Source organism: Ambystoma mexicanum, chromosome 1p, assembly GCF_040938575.1.
Source record: "Ambystoma mexicanum isolate Mex_15411 chromosome 1p, UKY_AmexF1_1, whole genome shotgun sequence".
Classification (NCBI taxonomy): Eukaryota; Metazoa; Chordata; class Amphibia; order Caudata; family Ambystomatidae; genus Ambystoma; species Ambystoma mexicanum.
The window spans coordinates 238137286-238163987 of NC_090921.1; the positions used below are offsets into that span (position 1 = coordinate 238137286).

Here is a 26702-nt window from a genome sequence, read left to right on the forward strand (position 1 = left end):
ATTGTAACCCTGAATCAGTTCCTCTTCTGACCCTTTGTATCATGTTACATGACGAGTAATGATCACCTGTTAGCTTTATCCCTAATTATAACTCTCACTCTTTCCCTGCATCTAACCCTAGCTCTAATCCCATCATTAACCTCGGTCCGGGCACACGCGTGAACCCTTACTCTCATCTCAGCCTCTCCTGGTGATACATCACACCTGGGATCGTTTGCTCCCTGTGGGCTGTGGGAAATTTGCTACCAGCACGCCCTGGAAGTGGGGCTCATTCCGCTGCAACGGGAGGTCTTCCCAGGACGCGTCACAGCTCAACGCAAGAGCTCCTGGGTTTCGAAGGCTCTTGCAGCAAGCCTTCACAAAGCAGCAGGGAGCGCCGTTCCAGATGGGAAACTTGAGACTGGATGTCCAGAAAAGCAAGACGTCAGAAGCGAAACCTTTTTCCTGCAGGGTGTGGCATACCATCCGCTTGCTCATTGCGACAGAGGTGGCACTAATGAAGGAAGAGGTCAACGTTACGTTCTTCTTTAAAATGCAAGGCCAGGAAAAGTGGCAGCGGTGGGATTTGAACCCACGCCTCCGAAGAGACTGGAGCCTTAATCCAGCGCCTTAGACCGCTCGGCCACGCTACCTCCCTGCTAGTCGCCGAAAGCGGAACTTGACCCGTTGCCCGGCCCGCTTTAGTGCTTTGCCTTTTCTCCTTGGAAAGTCTGGAGACAGGCAGTGGAAGGGCAGGCAAACTGTCAGGTGCGCAGAGGAGGGGAGACCATGAGGCAAGGTGGGAGATGGGGGCAAGAAGTGAGAAAAAAACTAATCGCAAGCTAGGGCAGGATTCGGAAAGTGAAGCCGAAAAGGGGCTTAGCATGCAGCCCAGGGGTTTCTTTGACTGTCCTAAGCCCACAGGGACTTTGCCGTCCTCAGCTCATGAGACTTGAGATGGGTAGCTTGATTTGCTGAGGAAATGCGGGATGACAGATTCAACTCTGGAGTCAAACATAGCCCGGAACTATCGCCTTAAACTGAGTTTTAAGCCTGGTGCCGATAAAAAGAAAGAAATTAGCCTTAGATCGGGCAAGCCGTTTGACGGGGGAAAATGAGACCCCCTAGGCCAGCTAGGTGGTCGCTGGATGCTGTGCAGACATCAGCAGCTGTTCATTTCATGCCCTCACGTCTCCTCGTTAGTATAGTGGTCAGTATCCCCGCCTGTCACGCGGGAGATTCCCCGACGGGGAGGTTAAACCTTTTCTGGATTTTTTTTAGTTCTTGACAAATATTCTTGAAGATTAGGCTGAGTCAAGTAGGGAATGGGTGCCAAGAACTGACTCTTTAAGAAAAAAGCACCGGCAACGCTAGTCATCGTACAATATTTGTGCACAATTGCTTACATTAGGCGGCCGGTCCACTTTATTGAGTCCCCCTCAGCACCATTTAGTGCTCCTGTTGTCTGCGAAGTCCAAATTGTAACCCTGAATCAGTTCCTCTTCTGACCCTTTGTATCATGTTACATGACGAGTAATGATCACCTGTTAGCTTTATCCCTAATTATAACTCTCACTCTTTCCCTGCATCTAACCCTAGCTCTAATCCCATCATTAACCTCGGTCCGGGCACACGCGTGAACCCTTACTCTCATCTCAGCCTCTCCTGGTGATACATCACACCTGGGATCGTTTGCTCCCTGTGGGCTGTGGGAAATTTGCTACCAGCACGCCCTGGAAGTGGGGCTCATTCCGCTGCAACGGGAGGTCTTCCCAGGACGCGTCACAGCTCAACGCAAGAGCTCCTGGGTTTCGAAGGCTCTTGCAGCAAGCCTTCACAAAGCAGCAGGGAGCGCCGTTCCAGATGGGAAACTTGAGACTGGATGTCCAGAAAAGCAAGACGTCAGAAGCGAAACCTTTTTCCTGCAGGGTGTGGCATACCATCCGCTTGCTCATTGCGACAGAGGTGGCACTAATGAAGGAAGAGGTCAACGTTACGTTCTTCTTTAAAATGCAAGGCCAGGAAAAGTGGCAGCGGTGGGATTTGAACCCACGCCTCCGAAGAGACTGGAGCCTTAATCCAGCGCCTTAGACCGCTCGGCCACGCTACCTCCCTGCTAGTCGCCGAAAGCGGAACTTGACCCGTTGCCCGGCCCGCTTTAGTGCTTTGCCTTTTCTCCTTGGAAAGTCTGGAGACAGGCAGTGGAAGGGCAGGCAAACTGTCAGGTGCGCAGAGGAGGGGAGACCATGAGGCAAGGTGGGAGATGGGGGCAAGAAGTGAGAAAAAAACTAATCGCAAGCTAGGGCAGGATTCGGAAAGTGAAGCCGAAAAGGGGCTTAGCATGCAGCCCAGGGGTTTCTTTGACTGTCCTAAGCCCACAGGGACTTTGCCGTCCTCAGCTCATGAGACTTGAGATGGGTAGCTTGATTTGCTGAGGAAATGCGGGATGACAGATTCAACTCTGGAGTCAAACATAGCCCGGAACTATCGCCTTAAACTGAGTTTTAAGCCTGGTGCCGATAAAAAGAAAGAAATTAGCCTTAGATCGGGCAAGCCGTTTGACGGGGGAAAATGAGACCCCCCTAGGCCAGCTAGGTGGTCGCTGATGCTGTGCAGACATCAGCAGCTGTTCATTTCATGCCCTCACGTCTCCTAGTTAGTATAGTGGTCAGTATCCCCGCCTGTCACGCGGGAGACCGGGGTTCAATTCCCCGACGGGGAGGTTAAACCTTTTCTGGATTTTTTTTAGTTCTTGACAAATATTCTTGAAGATTAGGCTGAGTCAAGTAGGGAATGGGTGCCAAGAACTGACTCTTTAAGAAAAAAGCACCGGCAACGCTAGTCATCGTACAATATTTGTGCACAATTGCTTACATTAGGCGGCCGGTCCACTTTATTGAGTCCCCCTCAGCACCATTTAGTGCTCCTGTTGTCTGCGAAGTCCAAATTGTAACCCTGAATCAGTTCCTCTTCTGACCCTTTGTATCATGTTACATGACGAGTAATGATCACCTGTTAGCTTTATCCCTAATTATAACTCTCACTCTTTCCCTGCATCTAACCCTAGCTCTAATCCCATCATTAACCTCGGTCCGGGCACACGCGTGAACCCCTACTCTCATCTCAGCCTCTCCTGGTGATACATCACACCTGGGATCGTTTGCTCCCTGTGGGCTGTGGGAAATTTGCTACCAGCACGCCCTGGAAGTGGGGCTCATTCCGCTGCAACGGGAGGTCTTCCCAGGACGCGTCACAGCTCAACGCAAGAGCTCCTGGGTTTCGAAGGCTCTTGCAGCAAGCCTTCACAAAGCAGCAGGGAGCGCCGTTCCAGATGGGAAACTTGAGACTGGATGTCCAGAAAAGCAAGACGTCAGAAGCGAAACCTTTTTCCTGCAGGGTGTGGCATACCATCCGCTTGCTCATTGCGACAGAGGTGGCACTAATGAAGGAAGAGGTCAACGTTACGTTCTTCTTTAAAATGCAAGGCCAGGAAAAGTGGCAGCGGTGGGATTTGAACCCACGCCTCCGAAGAGACTGGAGCCTTAATCCAGCGCCTTAGACCGCTCGGCCACGCTACCTCCCTGCTAGTCGCCGAAAGCGGAACTTGACCCGTTGCCCGGCCCGCTTTAGTGCTTTGCCTTTTCTCCTTGGAAAGTCTGGAGACAGGCAGTGGAAGGGCAGGCAAACTGTCAGGTGCGCAGAGGAGGGGAGACCATGAGGCAAGGTGGGAGATGGGGGCAAGAAGTGAGAAAAAAACTAATCGCAAGCTAGGGCAGGATTCGGAAAGTGAAGCCGAAAAGGGGCTTAGCATGCAGCCCAGGGGTTTCTTTGACTGTCCTAAGCCCACAGGGACTTTGCCGTCCTCAGCTCATGAGACTTGAGATGGGTAGCTTGATTTGCTGAGGAAATGCGGGATGACAGATTCAACTCTGGAGTCAAACATAGCCCGGAACTATCGCCTTAAACTGAGTTTTAAGCCTGGTGCCGATAAAAAGAAAGAAATTAGCCTTAGATCGGGCAAGCCGTTTGACGGGGGAAAATGAGACCCCCCTAGGCCAGCTAGGTGGTCGCTGGATGCTGTGCAGACATCAGCAGCTGTTCATTTCATACCCTCACGTCTACTCGTTAGTATAGTGGTCAGTATCCCCGCCTGTCACGCGGGAGACCGGGGTTCAATTCCCCGACGGGGAGGTTAAACCTTTTCTGGATTTTTTTTAGTTCTTGACAAATATTCTTGAAGATTAGGCTGAGTCAAGTAGGGAATGGGTGCCAAGAACTGACTCTTTAAGAAAAAAGCACCGGCAACGCTAGTCATCGTACAATATTTGTGCACAATTGCTTACATTAGGCGGCCGGTCCACTTTATTGAGTCCCCCTCAGCACCATTTAGTGCTCCTGTTGTCTGCGAAGTCCAAATTGTAACCCTGAATCAGTTCCTCTTCTGACCCTTTGTATCATGTTACATGACGAGTAATGATCACCTGTTAGCTTTATCCCTAATTATAACTCTCACTCTTTCCCTGCATCTAACCCTAGCTCTAATCCCATCATTAACCTCGGTCCGGGCACACGCGTGAACCCCTACTCTCATCTCAGCCTCTCCTGGTGATACATCACACCTGGGATCGTTTGCTCCCTGTGGGCTGTGGGAAATTTGCTACCAGCACGCCCTGGAAGTGGGGCTCATTCCGCTGCAACGGGAGGTCTTCCCAGGACGCGTCACAGCTCAACGCAAGAGCTCCTGGGTTTCGAAGGCTCTTGCAGCAAGCCTTCACAAAGCAGCAGGGAGCGCCGTTCCAGATGGGAAACTTGAGACTGGATGTCCAGAAAAGCAAGACGTCAGAAGCGAAACCTTTTTCCTGCAGGGTGTGGCATACCATCCGCTTGCTCATTGCGACAGAGGTGGCACTAATGAAGGAAGAGGTCAACGTTATGTTCTTCTTTAAAATGCAAGGCCAGGAAAAGTGGCAGCGGTGGGATTTGAACCCACGCCTCCGAAGAGACTGGAGCCTTAATCCAGCGCCTTAGACCGCTCGGCCACGCTACCTCCCTGCTAGTCGCCGAAAGCGGAACTTGACCCGTTGCCCGGCCCGCTTTAGTGCTTTGCCTTTTCTCCTTGGAAAGTCTGGAGACAGGCAGTGGAAGGGCAGGCAAACTGTCAGGTGCGCAGAGGAGGGGAGACCATGAGGCAAGGTGGGAGATGGGGGCAAGAAGTGAGAAAAAAACTAATCGCAAGCTAGGGCAGGATTCGGAAAGTGAAGCCGAAAAGGGGCTTAGCATGCAGCCCAGGGGTTTCTTTGACTGTCCTAAGCCCACAGGGACTTTGCCGTCCTCAGCTCATGAGACTTGAGATGGGTAGCTTGATTTGCTGAGGAAATGCGGGATGACAGATTCAACTCTGGAGTCAAACATAGCCCGGAACTATCGCCTTAAACTGAGTTTTAAGCCTGGTGCCGATAAAAAGAAAGAAATTAGCCTTAGATCGGGCAAGCCGTTTGACGGGGGAAAATGAGACCCCCTAGGCCAGCTAGGTGGTCGCTGGATGCTGTGCAGACATCAGCAGCTGTTCATTTCATGCCCTCACGTCTCCTCGTTAGTATAGTGGTCAGTATCAGACCGGGGTTCAATTCCCCGACGGGGAGGTTAAACCTTTTCTGGATTTTTTTTAGTTCTTGACAAATATTCTTGAAGATTAGGCTGAGTCAAGTAGGGAATGGGTGCCAAGAACTGACTCTTTAAGAAAAAAGCACCGGCAACGCTAGTCATCGTACAATATTTGTGCACAATTGCTTACATTAGGCGGCCGGTCCACTTTATTGAGTCCCCCTCAGCACCATTTAGTGCTCCTGTTGTCTGCGAAGTCCAAATTGTAACCCTGAATCAGTTCCTCTTCTGACCCTTTGTATCATGTTACATGACGAGTAATGATCACCTGTTAGCTTTATCCCTAATTATAACTCTCACTCTTTCCCTGCATCTAACCCTAGCTCTAATCCCATCATTAACCTCGGTCCGGGCACACGCGTGAACCCCTACTCTCATCTCAGCCTCTCCTGGTGATACATCACACCTGGGATCGTTTGCTCCCTGTGGGCTGTGGGAAATTTGCTACCAGCACGCCCTGGAAGTGGGGCTCATTCCGCTGCAACGGGAGGTCTTCCCAGGACGCGTCACAGCTCAACGCAAGAGCTCCTGGGTTTCGAAGGCTCTTGCAGCAAGCCTTCACAAAGCAGCAGGGAGCGCCGTTCCAGATGGGAAACTTGAGACTGGATGTCCAGAAAAGCAAGACGTCAGAAGCGAAACCTTTTTCCTGCAGGGTGTGGCATACCATCCGCTTGCTCATTGCGACAGAGGTGGCACTAATGAAGGAAGAGGTCAACGTTATGTTCTTCTTTAAAATGCAAGGCCAGGAAAAGTGGCAGCGGTGGGATTTGAACCCACGCCTCCGAAGAGACTGGAGCCTTAATCCAGCGCCTTAGACCGCTCGGCCACGCTACCTCCCTGCTAGTCGCCGAAAGCGGAACTTGACCCGTTGCCCGGCCCGCTTTAGTGCTTTGCCTTTTCTCCTTGGAAAGTCTGGAGACAGGCAGTGGAAGGGCAGGCAAACTGTCAGGTGCGCAGAGGAGGGGAGACCATGAGGCAAGGTGGGAGATGGGGGCAAGAAGTAAGAAAAAAACTAATCGCAAGCTAGGGCAGGATTCGGAAAGTGAAGCCGAAAAGGGGCTTAGCATGCAGCCCAGGGGTTTCTTTGACTGTCCTAAGCCCACAGGGACTTTGCCGTCCTCAGCTCATGAGACTTGAGATGGGTAGCTTGATTTGCTGAGGAAATGCGGGATGACAGATTCAACTCTGGAGTCAAACATAGCCCGGAACTATCGCCTTAAACTGAGTTTTAAGCCTGGTGCCGATAAAAAGAAAGAAATTAGCCTTAGATCGGGCAAGCCGTTTGACGGGGGAAAATGAGACCCCCTAGGCCAGCTAGGTGGTCGCTGGATGCTGTGCAGACATCAGCAGCTGTTCATTTCATGCCTTCACGTCTCCTCGTTAGTATAGTGGTCAGTATCCCCGCCTGTCACGCGGGAGACCGGGGTTCAATTCCCCGACGGGGAGGTTAAACCTTTTCTGGATTTTTTTTAGTTCTTGACAAATATTCTTGAAGATTAGGCTGAGTCAAGTAGGGAATGGGTGCCAAGAACTGACTCTTTAAGAAAAAAGCACCGGCAACGCTAGTCATCGTACAATATTTGTGCACAATTGCTTACATTAGGCGGCCGGTCCACTTTATTGAGTCCCCCTCAGCACCATTTAGTGCTCCTGTTGTCTGCGAAGTCCAAATTGTAACCCTGAATCAGTTCCTCTTCTGACCCTTTGTATCATGTTACATGACGAGTAATGATCACCTGTTAGCTTTATCCCTAATTATAACTCTCACTCTTTCCCTGCATCTAACCCTAGCTCTAATCCCATCATTAACCTCGGTCCGGGCACACGCGTGAACCCTTACTCTCATCTCAGCCTCTCCTGGTGATACATCACACCTGGGATCGTTTGCTCCCTGTGGGCTGTGGGAAATTTGCTACCAGCACGCCCTGGAAGTGGGGCTCATTCCGCTGCAACGGGAGGTCTTCCCAGGACGCGTCACAGCTCAACGCAAGAGCTCCTGGGTTTCGAAGGCTCTTGCAGCAAGCCTTCACAAAGCAGCAGGGAGCGCCGTTCCAGATGGGAAACTTGAGACTGGATGTCCAGAAAAGCAAGACGTCAGAAGCGAAACCTTTTTCCTGCAGGGTGTGGCATACCATCCGCTTGCTCATTGCGACAGAGGTGGCACTAATGAAGGAAGAGGTCAACGTTACGTTCTTCTTTAAAATGCAAGGCCAGGAAAAGTGGCAGCGGTGGGATTTGAACCCACGCCTCCGAAGAGACTGGAGCCTTAATCCAGCGCCTTAGACCGCTCGGCCACGCTACCTCCCTGCTAGTCGCCGAAAGCGGAACTTGACCCGTTGCCCGGCCCGCTTTAGTGCTTTGCCTTTTCTCCTTGGAAAGTCTGGAGACAGGCAGTGGAAGGGCAGGCAAACTGTCAGGTGCGCAGAGGAGGGGAGACCATGAGGCAAGGTGGGAGATGGGGGCAAGAAGTGAGAAAAAAACTAATCGCAAGCTAGGGCAGGATTCGGAAAGTGAAGCCGAAAAGGGGCTTAGCATGCAGCCCAGGGGTTTCTTTGACTGTCCTAAGCCCACAGGGACTTTGCCGTCCTCAGCTCATGAGACTTGAGATGGGTAGCTTGATTTGCTGAGGAAATGCGGGATGACAGATTCAACTCTGGAGTCAAACATAGCCCGGAACTATCGCCTTAAACTGAGTTTTAAGCCTGGTGCCGATAAAAAGAAAGAAATTAGCCTTAGATCGGGCAAGCCGTTTGACGGGGGAAAATGAGACCCCCTAGGCCAGCTAGGTGGTCGCTGGATGCTGTGCAGACATCAGCAGCTGTTCATTTCATGCCCTCACGTCTCCTCGTTAGTATAGTGGTCAGTATCCCCGCCTGTCACGCGGGAGACCGGGGTTCAATTCCCGACGGGGAGGTTAAACCTTTTCTGGATTTTTTTTAGTTCTTGACAAATATTCTTGAAGATTAGGCTGAGTCAAGTAGGGAATGGGTGCCAAGAACTGACTCTTTAAGAAAAAAGCACCGGCAACGCTAGTCATCGTACAATATTTGTGCACAATTGCTTACATTAGGCGGCCGGTCCACTTTATTGAGTCCCCCTCAGCACCATTTAGTGCTCCTGTTGTCTGCGAAGTCCAAATTGTAACCCTGAATCAGTTCCTCTTCTGACCCTTTGTATCATGTTACATGACGAGTAATGATCACCTGTTAGCTTTATCCCTAATTATAACTCTCACTCTTTCCCTGCATCTAACCCTAGCTCTAATCCCATCATTAACCTCGGTCCGGGCACACGCGTGAACCCCTACTCTCATCTCAGCCTCTCCTGGTGATACATCACACCTGGGATCGTTTGCTCCCTGTGGGCTGTGGGAAATTTGCTACCAGCACGCCCTGGAAGTGGGGCTCATTCCGCTGCAACGGGAGGTCTTCCCAGGACGCGTCACAGCTCAACGCAAGAGCTCCTGGGTTTCGAAGGCTCTTGCAGCAAGCCTTCACAAAGCAGCAGGGAGCGCCGTTCCAGATGGGAAACTTGAGACTGGATGTCCAGAAAAGCAAGACGTCAGAAGCGAAACCTTTTTCCTGCAGGGTGTGGCATACCATCCGCTTGCTCATTGCGACAGAGGTGGCACTAATGAAGGAAGAGGTCAACGTTACGTTCTTCTTTAAAATGCAAGGCCAGGAAAAGTGGCAGCGGTGGGATTTGAACCCACGCCTCCGAAGAGACTGGAGCCTTAATCCAGCGCCTTAGACCGCTCGGCCACGCTACCTCCCTGCTAGTCGCCGAAAGCGGAACTTGACCCGTTGCCCGGCCCGCTTTAGTGCTTTGCCTTTTCTCCTTGGAAAGTCTGGAGACAGGCAGTGGAAGGGCAGGCAAACTGTCAGGTGCGCAGAGGAGGGGAGACCATGAGGCAAGGTGGGAGATGGGGGCAAGAAGTGAGAAAAAAACTAATCGCAAGCTAGGGCAGGATTCGGAAAGTGAAGCCGAAAAGGGGCTTAGCATGCAGCCCAGGGGTTTCTTTGACTGTCCTAAGCCCACAGGGACTTTGCCGTCCTCAGCTCATGAGACTTGAGATGGGTAGCTTGATTTGCTGAGGAAATGCGGGATGACAGATTCAACTCTGGAGTCAAACATAGCCCGGAACTATCGCCTTAAACTGAGTTTTAAGCCTGGTGCCGATAAAAAGAAAGAAATTAGCCTTAGATCGGGCAAGCCGTTTGACGGGGGAAAATGAGACCCCCTAGGCCAGCTAGGTGGTCGCTGGATGCTGTGCAGACATCAGCAGCTGTTCATTTCATGCCCTCACGTCTCCTCGTTAGTATAGTGGTCAGTATCCCCGCCTGTCACGCGGGAGACCGGGGTTCAATTCCCCGACGGGGAGGTTAAACCTTTTCTGGATTTTTTTTAGTTCTTGACAAATATTCTTGAAGATTAGGCTGAGTCAAGTAGGGAATGGGTGCCAAGAACTGACTCTTTAAGAAAAAAGCACCGGCAACGCTAGTCATCGTACAATATTTGTGCACAATTGCTTACATTAGGCGGCCGGTCCACTTTATTGAGTCCCCCTCAGCACCATTTAGTGCTCCTGTTGTCTGCGAAGTCCAAATTGTAACCCTGAATCAGTTCCTCTTCTGACCCTTTGTATCATGTTACATGACGAGTAATGATCACCTGTTAGCTTTATCCCTAATTATAACTCTCACTCTTTCCCTGCATCTAACCCTAGCTCTAATCCCATCATTAACCTCGGTCCGGGCACACGCGTGAACCCTTACTCTCATCTCAGCCTCTCCTGGTGATACATCACACCTGGGATCGTTTGCTCCCTGTGGGCTGTGGGAAATTTGCTACCAGCACGCCCTGGAAGTGGGGCTCATTCCGCTGCAACGGGAGGTCTTCCCAGGACGCGTCACAGCTCAACGCAAGAGCTCCTGGGTTTCGAAGGCTCTTGCAGCAAGCCTTCGCAAAGCAGCAGGGAGCGCCGTTCCAGATGGGAAACTTGAGACTGGATGTCCAAAAAAGCAAGACGTCAGAAGCGAAACCTTTTTCCTGCAGGGTGTGGCATACCATCCGCTTGCTCATTGCGACAGAGGTGGCACTAATGAAGGAAGAGGTCAACGTTACGTTCTTCTTTAAAATGCAAGGCCAGGAAAAGTGGCAGCGGTGGGATTTGAACCCACGCCTCCGAAGAGACTGGAGCCTTAATCCAGCGCCTTAGACCGCTCGGCCACGCTACCTCCCTGCTAGTCGCCGAAAGCGGAACTTGACCCGTTGCCCGGCCCGCTTTAGTGCTTTGCCTTTTCTCCTTGGAAAGTCTGGAGACAGGCAGTGGAAGGGCAGGCAAACTGTCAGGTGCGCAGAGGAGGGGAGACCATGAGGCAAGGTGGGAGATGGGGGCAAGAAGTGAGAAAAAAACTAATCGCAAGCTAGGGCAGGATTCGGAAAGTGAAGCCGAAAAGGGGCTTAGCATGCAGCCCAGGGGTTTCTTTGACTGTCCTAAGCCCACAGGGACTTTGCCGTCCTCAGCTCATGAGACTTGAGATGGGTAGCTTGATTTGCTGAGGAAATGCGGGATGACAGATTCAACTCTGGAGTCAAACATAGCCCGGAACTATCGCCTTAAACTGAGTTTTAAGCCTGGTGCCGATAAAAAGAAAGAAATTAGCCTTAGATCGGGCAAGCCGTTTGACGGGGGAAAATGAGACCCCCCTAGGCCAGCTAGGTGGTCGCTGGATGCTGTGCAGACATCAGCAGCTGTTCATTTCATACCCTCACGTCTACTCGTTAGTATAGTGGTCAGTATCCCCGCCTGTCACGCGGGAGACCGGGGTTCAATTCCCCGACGGGGAGGTTAAACCTTTTCTGGATTTTTTTTAGTTCTTGACAAATATTCTTGAAGATTAGGCTGAGTCAAGTAGGGAATGGGTGCCAAGAACTGACTCTTTAAGAAAAAAGCACCGGCAACGCTAGTCATCGTACAATATTTGTGCACAATTGCTTACATTAGGCGGCCGGTCCACTTTATTGAGTCCCCCTCAGCACCATTTAGTGCTCCTGTTGTCTGCGAAGTCCAAATTGTAACCCTGAATCAGTTCCTCTTCTGACCCTTTGTATCATGTTACATGACGAGTAATGATCACCTGTTAGCTTTATCCCTAATTATAACTCTCACTCTTTCCCTGCATCTAACCCTAGCTCTAATCCCATCATTAACCTCGGTCCGGGCACACGCGTGAACCCCTACTCTCATCTCAGCCTCTCCTGGTGATACATCACACCTGGGATCGTTTGCTCCCTGTGGGCTGTGGGAAATTTGCTACCAGCACGCCCTGGAAGTGGGGCTCATTCCGCTGCAACGGGAGGTCTTCCCAGGACGCGTCACAGCTCAACGCAAGAGCTCCTGGGTTTCGAAGGCTCTTGCAGCAAGCCTTCACAAAGCAGCAGGGAGCGCCGTTCCAGATGGGAAACTTGAGACTGGATGTCCAGAAAAGCAAGACGTCAGAAGCGAAACCTTTTTCCTGCAGGGTGTGGCATACCATCCGCTTGCTCATTGCGACAGAGGTGGCACTAATGAAGGAAGAGGTCAACGTTATGTTCTTCTTTAAAATGCAAGGCCAGGAAAAGTGGCAGCGGTGGGATTTGAACCCACGCCTCCGAAGAGACTGGAGCCTTAATCCAGCGCCTTAGACCGCTCGGCCACGCTACCTCCCTGCTAGTCGCCGAAAGCGGAACTTGACCCGTTGCCCGGCCCGCTTTAGTGCTTTGCCTTTTCTCCTTGGAAAGTCTGGAGACAGGCAGTGGAAGGGCAGGCAAACTGTCAGGTGCGCAGAGGAGGGGAGACCATGAGGCAAGGTGGGAGATGGGGGCAAGAAGTGAGAAAAAAACTAATCGCAAGCTAGGGCAGGATTCGGAAAGTGAAGCCGAAAAGGGGCTTAGCATGCAGCCCAGGGGTTTCTTTGACTGTCCTAAGCCCACAGGGACTTTGCCGTCCTCAGCTCATGAGACTTGAGATGGGTAGCTTGATTTGCTGAGGAAATGCGGGATGACAGATTCAACTCTGGAGTCAAACATAGCCCGGAACTATCGCCTTAAACTGAGTTTTAAGCCTGGTGCCGATAAAAAGAAAGAAATTAGCCTTAGATCGGGCAAGCCGTTTGACGGGGGAAAATGAGACCCCCTAGGCCAGCTAGGTGGTCGCTGGATGCTGTGCAGACATCAGCAGCTGTTCATTTCATGCCCTCACGTCTCCTCGTTAGTATAGTGGTCAGTATCAGACCGGGGTTCAATTCCCCGACGGGGAGGTTAAACCTTTTCTGGATTTTTTTTAGTTCTTGACAAATATTCTTGAAGATTAGGCTGAGTCAAGTAGGGAATGGGTGCCAAGAACTGACTCTTTAAGAAAAAAGCACCGGCAACGCTAGTCATCGTACAATATTTGTGCACAATTGCTTACATTAGGCGGCCGGTCCACTTTATTGAGTCCCCCTCAGCACCATTTAGTGCTCCTGTTGTCTGCGAAGTCCAAATTGTAACCCTGAATCAGTTCCTCTTCTGACCCTTTGTATCATGTTACATGACGAGTAATGATCACCTGTTAGCTTTATCCCTAATTATAACTCTCACTCTTTCCCTGCATCTAACCCTAGCTCTAATCCCATCATTAACCTCGGTCCGGGCACACGCGTGAACCCCTACTCTCATCTCAGCCTCTCCTGGTGATACATCACACCTGGGATCGTTTGCTCCCTGTGGGCTGTGGGAAATTTGCTACCAGCACGCCCTGGAAGTGGGGCTCATTCCGCTGCAACGGGAGGTCTTCCCAGGACGCGTCACAGCTCAACGCAAGAGCTCCTGGGTTTCGAAGGCTCTTGCAGCAAGCCTTCACAAAGCAGCAGGGAGCGCCGTTCCAGATGGGAAACTTGAGACTGGATGTCCAGAAAAGCAAGACGTCAGAAGCGAAACCTTTTTCCTGCAGGGTGTGGCATACCATCCGCTTGCTCATTGCGACAGAGGTGGCACTAATGAAGGAAGAGGTCAACGTTACGTTCTTCTTTAAAATGCAAGGCCAGGAAAAGTGGCAGCGGTGGGATTTGAACCCACGCCTCCGAAGAGACTGGAGCCTTAATCCAGCGCCTTAGACCGCTCGGCCACGCTACCTCCCTGCTAGTCGCCGAAAGCGGAACTTGACCCGTTGCCCGGCCCGCTTTAGTGCTTTGCCTTTTCTCCTTGGAAAGTCTGGAGACAGGCAGTGGAAGGGCAGGCAAACTGTCAGGTGCGCAGAGGAGGGGAGACCATGAGGCAAGGTGGGAGATGGGGGCAAGAAGTGAGAAAAAAACTAATCGCAAGCTAGGGCAGGATTCGGAAAGTGAAGCCGAAAAGGGGCTTAGCATGCAGCCCAGGGGTTTCTTTGACTGTCCTAAGCCCACAGGGACTTTGCCGTCCTCAGCTCATGAGACTTGAGATGGGTAGCTTGATTTGCTGAGGAAATGCGGGATGACAGATTCAACTCTGGAGTCAAACATAGCCCGGAACTATCGCCTTAAACTGAGTTTTAAGCCTGGTGCCGATAAAAAGAAAGAAATTAGCCTTAGATCGGGCAAGCCGTTTGACGGGGGAAAATGAGACCCCCCTAGGCCAGCTAGGTGGTCGCTGGATGCTGTGCAGACATCAGCAGCTGTTCATTTCATACCCTCACGTCTACTCGTTAGTATAGTGGTCAGTATCCCCGCCTGTCACGCGGGAGACCGGGGTTCAATTCCCCGACGGGGAGGTTAAACCTTTTCTGGATTTTTTTTAGTTCTTGACAAATATTCTTGAAGATTAGGCTGAGTCAAGTAGGGAATGGGTGCCAAGAACTGACTCTTTAAGAAAAAAGCACCGGCAACGCTAGTCATCGTACAATATTTGTGCACAATTGCTTACATTAGGCGGCCGGTCCACTTTATTGAGTCCCCCTCAGCACCATTTAGTGCTCCTGTTGTCTGCGAAGTCCAAATTGTAACCCTGAATCAGTTCCTCTTCTGACCCTTTGTATCATGTTACATGACGAGTAATGATCACCTGTTAGCTTTATCCCTAATTATAACTCTCACTCTTTCCCTGCATCTAACCCTAGCTCTAATCCCATCATTAACCTCGGTCCGGGCACACGCGTGAACCCCTACTCTCATCTCAGCCTCTCCTGGTGATACATCACACCTGGGATCGTTTGCTCCCTGTGGGCTGTGGGAAATTTGCTACCAGCACGCCCTGGAAGTGGGGCTCATTCCGCTGCAACGGGAGGTCTTCCCAGGACGCGTCACAGCTCAACGCAAGAGCTCCTGGGTTTCGAAGGCTCTTGCAGCAAGCCTTCACAAAGCAGCAGGGAGCGCCGTTCCAGATGGGAAACTTGAGACTGGATGTCCAGAAAAGCAAGACGTCAGAAGCGAAACCTTTTTCCTGCAGGGTGTGGCATACCATCCGCTTGCTCATTGCGACAGAGGTGGCACTAATGAAGGAAGAGGTCAACGTTATGTTCTTCTTTAAAATGCAAGGCCAGGAAAAGTGGCAGCGGTGGGATTTGAACCCACGCCTCCGAAGAGACTGGAGCCTTAATCCAGCGCCTTAGACCGCTCGGCCACGCTACCTCCCTGCTAGTCGCCGAAAGCGGAACTTGACCCGTTGCCCGGCCCGCTTTAGTGCTTTGCCTTTTCTCCTTGGAAAGTCTGGAGACAGGCAGTGGAAGGGCAGGCAAACTGTCAGGTGCGCAGAGGAGGGGAGACCATGAGGCAAGGTGGGAGATGGGGGCAAGAAGTGAGAAAAAAACTAATCGCAAGCTAGGGCAGGATTCGGAAAGTGAAGCCGAAAAGGGGCTTAGCATGCAGCCCAGGGGTTTCTTTGACTGTCCTAAGCCCACAGGGACTTTGCCGTCCTCAGCTCATGAGACTTGAGATGGGTAGCTTGATTTGCTGAGGAAATGCGGGATGACAGATTCAACTCTGGAGTCAAACATAGCCCGGAACTATCGCCTTAAACTGAGTTTTAAGCCTGGTGCCGATAAAAAGAAAGAAATTAGCCTTAGATCGGGCAAGCCGTTTGACGGGGGAAAATGAGACCCCCTAGGCCAGCTAGGTGGTCGCTGGATGCTGTGCAGACATCAGCAGCTGTTCATTTCATGCCCTCACGTCTCCTCGTTAGTATAGTGGTCAGTATCAGACCGGGGTTCAATTCCCCGACGGGGAGGTTAAACCTTTTCTGGATTTTTTTTAGTTCTTGACAAATATTCTTGAAGATTAGGCTGAGTCAAGTAGGGAATGGGTGCCAAGAACTGACTCTTTAAGAAAAAAGCACCGGCAACGCTAGTCATCGTACAATATTTGTGCACAATTGCTTACATTAGGCGGCCGGTCCACTTTATTGAGTCCCCCTCAGCACCATTTAGTGCTCCTGTTGTCTGCGAAGTCCAAATTGTAACCCTGAATCAGTTCCTCTTCTGACCCTTTGTATCATGTTACATGACGAGTAATGATCACCTGTTAGCTTTATCCCTAATTATAACTCTCACTCTTTCCCTGCATCTAACCCTAGCTCTAATCCCATCATTAACCTCGGTCCGGGCACACGCGTGAACCCCTACTCTCATCTCAGCCTCTCCTGGTGATACATCACACCTGGGATCGTTTGCTCCCTGTGGGCTGTGGGAAATTTGCTACCAGCACGCCCTGGAAGTGGGGCTCATTCCGCTGCAACGGGAGGTCTTCCCAGGACGCGTCACAGCTCAACGCAAGAGCTCCTGGGTTTCGAAGGCTCTTGCAGCAAGCCTTCACAAAGCAGCAGGGAGCGCCGTTCCAGATGGGAAACTTGAGACTGGATGTCCAGAAAAGCAAGACGTCAGAAGCGAAACCTTTTTCCTGCAGGGTGTGGCATACCATCCGCTTGCTCATTGCGACAGAGGTGGCACTAATGAAGGAAGAGGTCAACGTTACGTTCTTCTTTAAAATGCAAGGCCAGGAAAAGTGGCAGCGGTGGGATTTGAACCCACGCCTCCGAAGAGACTGGAGCCTTAATCCAGCGCCTTAGACCGCTCGGCCACGCTACCTCCCTGCTAGTCGCCGAAAGCGGAACTTGACCCGTTGCCCGGCCCGCTTTAGTGCTTTGCCTTTTCTCCTTGGAAAGTCTGGAGACAGGCAGTGGAAGGGCAGGCAAACTGTCAGGTGCGCAGAGGAGGGGAGACCATGAGGCAAGGTGGGAGATGGGGGCAAGAAGTGAGAAAAAAACTAATCGCAAGCTAGGGCAGGATTCGGAAAGTGAAGCCGAAAAGGGGCTTAGCATGCAGCCCAGGGGTTTCTTTGACTGTCCTAAGCCCACAGGGACTTTGCCGTCCTCAGCTCATGAGACTTGAGATGGGTAGCTTGATTTGCTGAGGAAATGCGGGATGACAGATTCAACTCTGGAGTCAAACATAGCCCGGAACTATCGCCTTAAACTGAGTTTTAAGCCTGGTGCCGATAAAAAGAAAGAAATTAGCCTTAGATCGGGCAAGCCGTTTGACGGGGGAAAATGAGACCCCCCTAGGCCAGCTAGGTGGTCGCTGGATGCTGTGCAGACATCAGCAGCTGTTCATTTCATACCCTCACGTCTACTCGTTAGTATAGTGGTCAGTATCCCCGCCTGTCACGCGGGAGACCGGGGTTCAATTCCCCGACGGGGAGGTTAAACCTTTTCTGGATTTTTTTTAGTTCTTGACAAATATTCTTGAAGATTAGGCTGAGTCAAGTAGGGAATGGGTGCCAAGAACTGACTCTTTAAGAAAAAAGCACCGGCAACGCTAGTCATCGTACAATATTTGTGCACAATTGCTTACATTAGGCGGCCGGTCCACTTTATTGAGTCCCCCTCAGCACCATTTAGTGCTCCTGTTGTCTGCGAAGTCCAAATTGTAACCCTGAATCAGTTCCTCTTCTGACCCTTTGTATCATGTTACATGACGAGTAATGATCACCTGTTAGCTTTATCCCTAATTATAACTCTCACTCTTTCCCTGCATCTAACCCTAGCTCTAATCCCATCATTAACCTCGGTCCGGGCACACGCGTGAACCCCTACTCTCATCTCAGCCTCTCCTGGTGATACATCACACCTGGGATCGTTTGCTCCCTGTGGGCTGTGGGAAATTTGCTACCAGCACGCCCTGGAAGTGGGGCTCATTCCGCTGCAACGGGAGGTCTTCCCAGGACGCGTCACAGCTCAACGCAAGAGCTCCTGGGTTTCGAAGGCTCTTGCAGCAAGCCTTCACAAAGCAGCAGGGAGCGCCGTTCCAGATGGGAAACTTGAGACTGGATGTCCAGAAAAGCAAGACGTCAGAAGCGAAACCTTTTTCCTGCAGGGTGTGGCATACCATCCGCTTGCTCATTGCGACAGAGGTGGCACTAATGAAGGAAGAGGTCAACGTTATGTTCTTCTTTAAAATGCAAGGCCAGGAAAAGTGGCAGCGGTGGGATTTGAACCCACGCCTCCGAAGAGACTGGAGCCTTAATCCAGCGCCTTAGACCGCTCGGCCACGCTACCTCCCTGCTAGTCGCCGAAAGCGGAACTTGACCCGTTGCCCGGCCCGCTTTAGTGCTTTGCCTTTTCTCCTTGGAAAGTCTGGAGACAGGCAGTGGAAGGGCAGGCAAACTGTCAGGTGCGCAGAGGAGGGGAGACCATGAGGCAAGGTGGGAGATGGGGGCAAGAAGTGAGAAAAAAACTAATCGCAAGCTAGGGCAGGATTCGGAAAGTGAAGCCGAAAAGGGGCTTAGCATGCAGCCCAGGGGTTTCTTTGACTGTCCTAAGCCCACAGGGACTTTGCCGTCCTCAGCTCATGAGACTTGAGATGGGTAGCTTGATTTGCTGAGGAAATGCGGGATGACAGATTCAACTCTGGAGTCAAACATAGCCCGGAACTATCGCCTTAAACTGAGTTTTAAGCCTGGTGCCGATAAAAAGAAAGAAATTAGCCTTAGATCGGGCAAGCCGTTTGACGGGGGAAAATGAGACCCCCTAGGCCAGCTAGGTGGTCGCTGGATGCTGTGCAGACATCAGCAGCTGTTCATTTCCTGCCCTCACGTCTCCTCGTTAGTATAGTGGTCAGTATCAGACCGGGGTTCAATTCCCCGACGGGGAGGTTAAACCTTTTCTGGATTTTTTTTAGTTCTTGACAAATATTCTTGAAGATTAGGCTGAGTCAAGTAGGGAATGGGTGCCAAGAACTGACTCTTTAAGAAAAAAGCACCGGCAACGCTAGTCATCGTACAATATTTGTGCACAATTGCTTACATTAGGCGGCCGGTCCACTTTATTGAGTCCCCCTCAGCACCATTTAGTGCTCCTGTTGTCTGCGAAGTCCAAATTGTAACCCTGAATCAGTTCCTCTTCTGACCCTTTGTATCATGTTACATGACGAGTAATGATCACCTGTTAGCTTTATCCCTAATTATAACTCTCACTCTTTCCCTGCATCTAACCCTAGCTCTAATCCCATCATTAACCTCGGTCCGGGCACACGCGTGAACCCCTACTCTCATCTCAGCCTCTCCTGGTGATACATCACACCTGGGATCGTTTGCTCCCTGTGGGCTGTGGGAAATTTGCTACCAGCACGCCCTGGAAGTGGGGCTCATTCCGCTGCAACGGGAGGTCTTCCCAGGACGCGTCACAGCTCAACGCAAGAGCTCCTGGGTTTCGAAGGCTCTTGCAGCAAGCCTTCACAAAGCAGCAGGGAGCGCCGTTCCAGATGGGAAACTTGAGACTGGATGTCCAGAAAAGCAAGACGTCAGAAGCGAAACCTTTTTCCTGCAGGGTGTGGCATACCATCCGCTTGCTCATTGCGACAGAGGTGGCACTAATGAAGGAAGAGGTCAACGTTATGTTCTTCTTTAAAATGCAAGGCCAGGAAAAGTGGCAGCGGTGGGATTTGAACCCACGCCTCCGAAGAGACTGGAGCCTTAATCCAGCGCCTTAGACCGCTCGGCCACGCTACCTCCCTGCTAGTCGCCGAAAGCGGAACTTGACCCGTTGCCCGGCCCGCTTTAGTGCTTTGCCTTTTCTCCTTGGAAAGTCTGGAGACAGGCAGTGGAAGGGCAGGCAAACTGTCAGGTGCGCAGAGGAGGGGAGACCATGAGGCAAGGTGGGAGATGGGGGCAAGAAGTAAGAAAAAAACTAATCGCAAGCTAGGGCAGGATTCGGAAAGTGAAGCCGAAAAGGGGCTTAGCATGCAGCCCAGGGGTTTCTTTGACTGTCCTAAGCCCACAGGGACTTTGCCGTCCTCAGCTCATGAGACTTGAGATGGGTAGCTTGATTTGCTGAGGAAATGCGGGATGACAGATTCAACTCTGGAGTCAAACATAGCCCGGAACTATCGCCTTAAACTGAGTTTTAAGCCTGGTGCCGATAAAAAGAAAGAAATTAGCCTTAGATCGGGCAAGCCGTTTGACGGGGGAAAATGAGACCCCCTAGGCCAGCTAGGTGGTCGCTGGATGCTGTGCAGACATCAGCAGCTGTTCATTTCATGCCTTCACGTCTCCTCGTTAGTATAGTGGTCAGTATCCCCGCCTGTCACGCGGGAGACCGGGGTTCAATTCCCCGACGGGGAGGTTAAACCTTTTCTGGATTTTTTTTAGTTCTTGACAAATATTCTTGAAGATTAGGCTGAGTCAAGTAGGGAATGGGTGCCAAGAACTGACTCTTTAAGAAAAAAGCACCGGCAACGCTAGTCATCGTACAATATTTGTGCACAATTGCTTACATTAGGCGGCCGGTCCACTTTATTGAGTCCCCCTCAGCACCATTTAGTGCTCCTGTTGTCTGCGAAGTCCAAATTGTAACCCTGAATCAGTTCCTCTTCTGACCCTTTGTATCATGTTACATGACGAGTAATGATCACCTGTTAGCTTTATCCCTAATTATAACTCTCACTCTTTCCCTGCATCTAACCCTAGCTCTAATCCCATCATTAACCTCGGTCCGGGCACACGCGTGAACCCTTACTCTCATCTCAGCCTCTCCTGGTGATACATCACACCTGGGATCGTTTGCTCCCTGTGGGCTGTGGGAAATTTGCTACCAGCACGCCCTGGAAGTGGGGCTCATTCCGCTGCAACGGGAGGTCTTCCCAGGACGCGTCACAGCTCAACGCAAGAGCTCCTGGGTTTCGAAGGCTCTTGCAGCAAGCCTTCACAAAGCAGCAGGGAGCGCCGTTCCAGATGGGAAACTTGAGACTGGATGTCCAGAAAAGCAAGACGTCAGAAGCGAAACCTTTTTCCTGCAGGGTGTGGCATACCATCCGCTTGCTCATTGCGACAGAGGTGGCACTAATGAAGGAAGAGGTCAACGTTACGTTCTTCTTTAAAATGCAAGGCCAGGAAAAGTGGCAGCGGTGGGATTTGAACCCACGCCTCCGAAGAGACTGGAGCCTTAATCCAGCGCCTTAGACCGCTCGGCCACGCTACCTCCCTGCTAGTCGCCGAAAGCGGAACTTGACCCGTTGCCCGGCCCGCTTTAGTGCTTTGCCTTTTCTCCTTGGAAAGTCTGGAGACAGGCAGTGGAAGGGCAGGCAAACTGTCAGGTGCGCAGAGGAGGGGAGACCATGAGGCAAGGTGGGAGATGGGGGCAAGAAGTGAGAAAAAAACTAATCGCAAGCTAGGGCAGGATTCGGAAAGTGAAGCCGAAAAGGGGCTTAGCATGCAGCCCAGGGGTTTCTTTGACTGTCCTAAGCCCACAGGGACTTTGCCGTCCTCAGCTCATGAGACTTGAGATGGGTAGCTTGATTTGCTGAGGAAATGCGGGATGACAGATTCAACTCTGGAGTCAAACATAGCCCGGAACTATCGCCTTAAACTGAGTTTTAAGCCTGGTGCCGATAAAAAGAAAGAAATTAGCCTTAGATCGGGCAAGCCGTTTGACGGGGGAAAATGAGACCCCCTAGGCCAGCTAGGTGGTCGCTGGATGCTGTGCAGACATCAGCAGCTGTTCATTTCATGCCCTCACGTCTCCTCGTTAGTATAGTGGTCAGTATCCCCGCCTGTCACGCGGGAGACCGGGGTTCAATTCCCGACGGGGAGGTTAAACCTTTTCTGGATTTTTTTTAGTTCTTGACAAATATTCTTGAAGATTAGGCTGAGTCAAGTAGGGAATGGGTGCCAAGAACTGACTCTTTAAGAAAAAAGCACCGGCAACGCTAGTCATCGTACAATATTTGTGCACAATTGCTTACATTAGGCGGCCGGTCCACTTTATTGAGTCCCCCTCAGCACCATTTAGTGCTCCTGTTGTCTGCGAAGTCCAAATTGTAACCCTGAATCAGTTCCTCTTCTGACCCTTTGTATCATGTTACATGACGAGTAATGATCACCTGTTAGCTTTATCCCTAATTATAACTCTCACTCTTTCCCTGCATCTAACCCTAGCTCTAATCCCATCATTAACCTCGGTCCGGGCACACGCGTGAACCCCTACTCTCATCTCAGCCTCTCCTGGTGATACATCACACCTGGGATCGTTTGCTCCCTGTGGGCTGTGGGAAATTTGCTACCAGCACGCCCTGGAAGTGGGGCTCATTCCGCTGCAACGGGAGGTCTTCCCAGGACGCGTCACAGCTCAACGCAAGAGCTCCTGGGTTTCGAAGGCTCTTGCAGCAAGCCTTCACAAAGCAGCAGGGAGCGCCGTTCCAGATGGGAAACTTGAGACTGGATGTCCAGAAAAGCAAGACGTCAGAAGCGAAACCTTTTTCCTGCAGGGTGTGGCATACCATCCGCTTGCTCATTGCGACAGAGGTGGCACTAATGAAGGAAGAGGTCAACGTTACGTTCTTCTTTAAAATGCAAGGCCAGGAAAAGTGGCAGCGGTGGGATTTGAACCCACGCCTCCGAAGAGACTGGAGCCTTAATCCAGCGCCTTAGACCGCTCGGCCACGCTACCTCCCTGCTAGTCGCCGAAAGCGGAACTTGACCCGTTGCCCGGCCCGCTTTAGTGCTTTGCCTTTTCTCCTTGGAAAGTCTGGAGACAGGCAGTGGAAGGGCAGGCAAACTGTCAGGTGCGCAGAGGAGGGGAGACCATGAGGCAAGGTGGGAGATGGGGGCAAGAAGTGAGAAAAAAACTAATCGCAAGCTAGGGCAGGATTCGGAAAGTGAAGCCGAAAAGGGGCTTAGCATGCAGCCCAGGGGTTTCTTTGACTGTCCTAAGCCCACAGGGACTTTGCCGTCCTCAGCTCATGAGACTTGAGATGGGTAGCTTGATTTGCTGAGGAAATGCGGGATGACAGATTCAACTCTGGAGTCAAACATAGCCCGGAACTATCGCCTTAAACTGAGTTTTAAGCCTGGTACCGATAAAAAGAAAGAAATTAGCCTTAGATCGGGCAAGCCGTTTGACGGGGGAAAATGAGACCCCCTAGGCCAGCTAGGTGGTCGCTGGATGCTGTGCAGACATCAGCAGCTGTTCATTTCATGCCCTCACGTCTCCTCGTTAGTATAGTGGTCAGTATCCCCGCCTGTCACGCGGGAGACCGGGGTTCAATTCCCCGACGGGGAGGTTAAACCTTTTCTGGATTTTTTTTAGTTCTTGACAAATATTCTTGAAGATTAGGCTGAGTCAAGTAGGGAATGGGTGCCAAGAACTGACTCTTTAAGAAAAAAGCACCGGCAACGCTAGTCATCGTACAATATTTGTGCACAATTGCTTACATTAGGCGGCCGGTCCACTTTATTGAGTCCCCCTCAGCACCATTTAGTGCTCCTGTTGTCTGCGAAGTCCAAATTGTAACCCTGAATCAGTTCCTCTTCTGACCCTTTGTATCATGTTACATGACGAGTAATGATCACCTGTTAGCTTTATCCCTAATTATAACTCTCACTCTTTCCCTGCATCTAACCCTAGCTCTAATCCCATCATTAACCTCGGTCCGGGCACACGCGTGAACCCTTACTCTCATCTCAGCCTCTCCTGGTGATACATCACACCTGGGATCGTTTGCTCCCTGTGGGCTGTGGGAAATTTGCTACCAGCACGCCCTGGAAGTGGGGCTCATTCCGCTGCAACGGGAGGTCTTCCCAGGACGCGTCACAGCTCAACGCAAGAGCTCCTGGGTTTCGAAGGCTCTTGCAGCAAGCCTTCGCAAAGCAGCAGGGAGCGCCGTTCCAGATGGGAAACTTGAGACTGGATGTCCAAAAAAGCAAGACGTCAGAAGCGAAACCTTTTTCCTGCAGGGTGTGGCATACCATCCGCTTGCTCATTGCGACAGAGGTGGCACTAATGAAGGAAGAGGTCAACGTTACGTTCTTCTTTAAAATGCAAGGCCAGGAAAAGTGGCAGCGGTGGGATTTGAACCCACGCCTCCGAAGAGACTGGAGCCTTAATCCAGCGCCTTAGACCGCTCGGCCACGCTACCTCCCTGCTAGTCGCCGAAAGCGGAACTTGACCCGTTGCCCGGCCCGCTTTAGTGCTTTGCCTTTTCTCCTTGGAAAGTCTGGAGACAGGCAGTGGAAGGGCAGGCAAACTGTCAGGTGCGCAGAGGAGGGGAGACCATGAGGCAAGGTGGGAGATGGGGGCAAGAAGTGAGAAAAAAACTAATCGCAAGCTAGGGCAGGATTCGGAAAGTGAAGCCGAAAAGGGGCTTAGCATGCAGCCCAGGGGTTTCTTTGACTGTCCTAAGCCCACAGGGACTTTGCCGTCCTCAGCTCATGAGACTTGAGATGGGTAGCTTGATTTGCTGAGGAAATGCGGGATGACAGATTCAACTCTGGAGTCAAACATAGCCCGGAACTATCGCCTTAAACTGAGTTTTAAGCCTGGTGCCGATAAAAAGAAAGAAATTAGCCTTAGATCGGGCAAGCCGTTTGACGGGGGAAAATGAGACCCCCCTAGGCCAGCTAGGTGGTCGCTGGATGCTGTGCAGACATCAGCAGCTGTTCATTTCATACCCTCACGTCTACTCGTTAGTATAGTGGTCAGTATCCCCGCCTGTCACGCGGGAGACCGGGGTTCAATTCCCCGACGGGGAGGTTAAACCTTTTCTGGATTTTTTTTAGTTCTTGACAAATATTCTTGAAGATTAGGCTGAGTCAAGTAGGGAATGGGTGCCAAGAACTGACTCTTTAAGAAAAAAGCACCGGCAACGCTAGTCATCGTACAATATTTGTGCACAATTGCTTACATTAGGCGGCCGGTCCACTTTATTGAGTCCCCCTCAGCACCATTTAGTGCTCCTGTTGTCTGCGAAGTCCAAATTGTAACCCTGAATCAGTTCCTCTTCTGACCCTTTGTATCATGTTACATGACGAGTAATGATCACCTGTTAGCTTTATCCCTAATTATAACTCTCACTCTTTCCCTGCATCTAACCCTAGCTCTAATCCCATCATTAACCTCGGTCCGGGCACACGCGTGAACCCCTACTCTCATCTCAGCCTCTCCTGGTGATACATCACACCTGGGATCGTTTGCTCCCTGTGGGCTGTGGGAAATTTGCTACCAGCACGCCCTGGAAGTGGGGCTCATTCCGCTGCAACGGGAGGTCTTCCCAGGACGCGTCACAGCTCAACGCAAGAGCTCCTGGGTTTCGAAGGCTCTTGCAGCAAGCCTTCACAAAGCAGCAGGGAGCGCCGTTCCAGATGGGAAACTTGAGACTGGATGTCCAGAAAAGCAAGACGTCAGAAGCGAAACCTTTTTCCTGCAGGGTGTGGCATACCATCCGCTTGCTCATTGCGACAGAGGTGGCACTAATGAAGGAAGAGGTCAACGTTATGTTCTTCTTTAAAATGCAAGGCCAGGAAAAGTGGCAGCGGTGGGATTTGAACCCACGCCTCCGAAGAGACTGGAGCCTTAATCCAGCGCCTTAGACCGCTCGGCCACGCTACCTCCCTGCTAGTCGCCGAAAGCGGAACTTGACCCGTTGCCCGGCCCGCTTTAGTGCTTTGCCTTTTCTCCTTGGAAAGTCTGGAGACAGGCAGTGGAAGGGCAGGCAAACTGTCAGGTGCGCAGAGGAGGGGAGACCATGAGGCAAGGTGGGAGATGGGGGCAAGAAGTGAGAAAAAAACTAATCGCAAGCTAGGGCAGGATTCGGAAAGTGAAGCCGAAAAGGGGCTTAGCATGCAGCCCAGGGGTTTCTTTGACTGTCCTAAGCCCACAGGGACTTTGCCGTCCTCAGCTCATGAGACTTGAGATGGGTAGCTTGATTTGCTGAGGAAATGCGGGATGACAGATTCAACTCTGGAGTCAAACATAGCCCGGAACTATCGCCTTAAACTGAGTTTTAAGCCTGGTGCCGATAAAAAGAAAGAAATTAGCCTTAGATCGGGCAAGCCGTTTGACGGGGGAAAATGAGACCCCCCTAGGCCAGCTAGGTGGTCGCTGGATGCTGTGCAGACATCAGCAGCTGTTCATTTCATGCCCTCACGTCTCCTCGTTAGTATAGTGGTCAGTATCCCCGCCTGTCACGCGGGAGACCGGGGTTCAATTCCCCGACGGGGAGGTTAAACCTTTTCTGGATTTTTTTTAGTTCTTGACAAATATTCTTGAAGATTAGGCTGAGTCAAGTAGGGAATGGGTGCCAAGAACTGACTCTTTAAGAAAAAAGCACCGGCAACGCTAGTCATCGTACAATATTTGTGCACAATTGCTTACATTAGGCGGCCGGTCCACTTTATTGAGTCCCCCTCAGCACCATTTAGTGCTCCTGTTGTCTGCGAAGTCCAAATTGTAACCCTGAATCAGTTCCTCTTCTGACCCTTTGTATCATGTTACATGACGAGTAATGATCACCTGTTAGCTTTATCCCTAATTATAACTCTCACTCTTTCCCTGCATCTAACCCTAGCTCTAATCCCATCATTAACCTCGGTCCGGGCACACGCGTGAACCCCTACTCTCATCTCAGCCTCTCCTGGTGATACATCACACCTGGGATCGTTTGCTCCCTGTGGGCTGTGGGAAATTTGCTACCAGCACGCCCTGGAAGTGGGGCTCATTCCGCTGCAACGGGAGGTCTTCCCAGGACGCGTCACAGCTCAACGCAAGAGCTCCTGGGTTTCGAAGGCTCTTGCAGCAAG

The 26702-nt window shown here is 51.3% G+C and overlaps 5 non-coding genes across 5 annotated transcripts; all 5 read left to right on the forward strand.

Moving 5' to 3' along the window:
* Window positions 1–7017: 7017 nt before the first annotated feature.
* Window positions 7018–7089, forward strand: TRNAD-GUC (transfer RNA aspartic acid (anticodon GUC)). The gene has a single exon. It is a non-coding gene; the product is annotated as a tRNA-Asp (tRNA).
* A 2863-nt stretch (window positions 7090–9952) lies between these two features.
* On the forward strand, window positions 9953–10024 carry TRNAD-GUC (transfer RNA aspartic acid (anticodon GUC)). The gene has a single exon. It is a non-coding gene; the product is annotated as a tRNA-Asp (tRNA).
* Window positions 10025–20180: 10156 nt separating this feature from the next.
* TRNAD-GUC (transfer RNA aspartic acid (anticodon GUC)) lies at window positions 20181–20252 on the forward strand. The gene has a single exon. It is a non-coding gene; the product is annotated as a tRNA-Asp (tRNA).
* A 2863-nt stretch (window positions 20253–23115) lies between these two features.
* On the forward strand, window positions 23116–23187 carry TRNAD-GUC (transfer RNA aspartic acid (anticodon GUC)). The gene has a single exon. It is a non-coding gene; the product is annotated as a tRNA-Asp (tRNA).
* A 2866-nt stretch (window positions 23188–26053) lies between these two features.
* Window positions 26054–26125, forward strand: TRNAD-GUC (transfer RNA aspartic acid (anticodon GUC)). Its single transcript has one exon. It is a non-coding gene; the product is annotated as a tRNA-Asp (tRNA).
* Window positions 26126–26702: the final 577 nt, after the last annotated feature.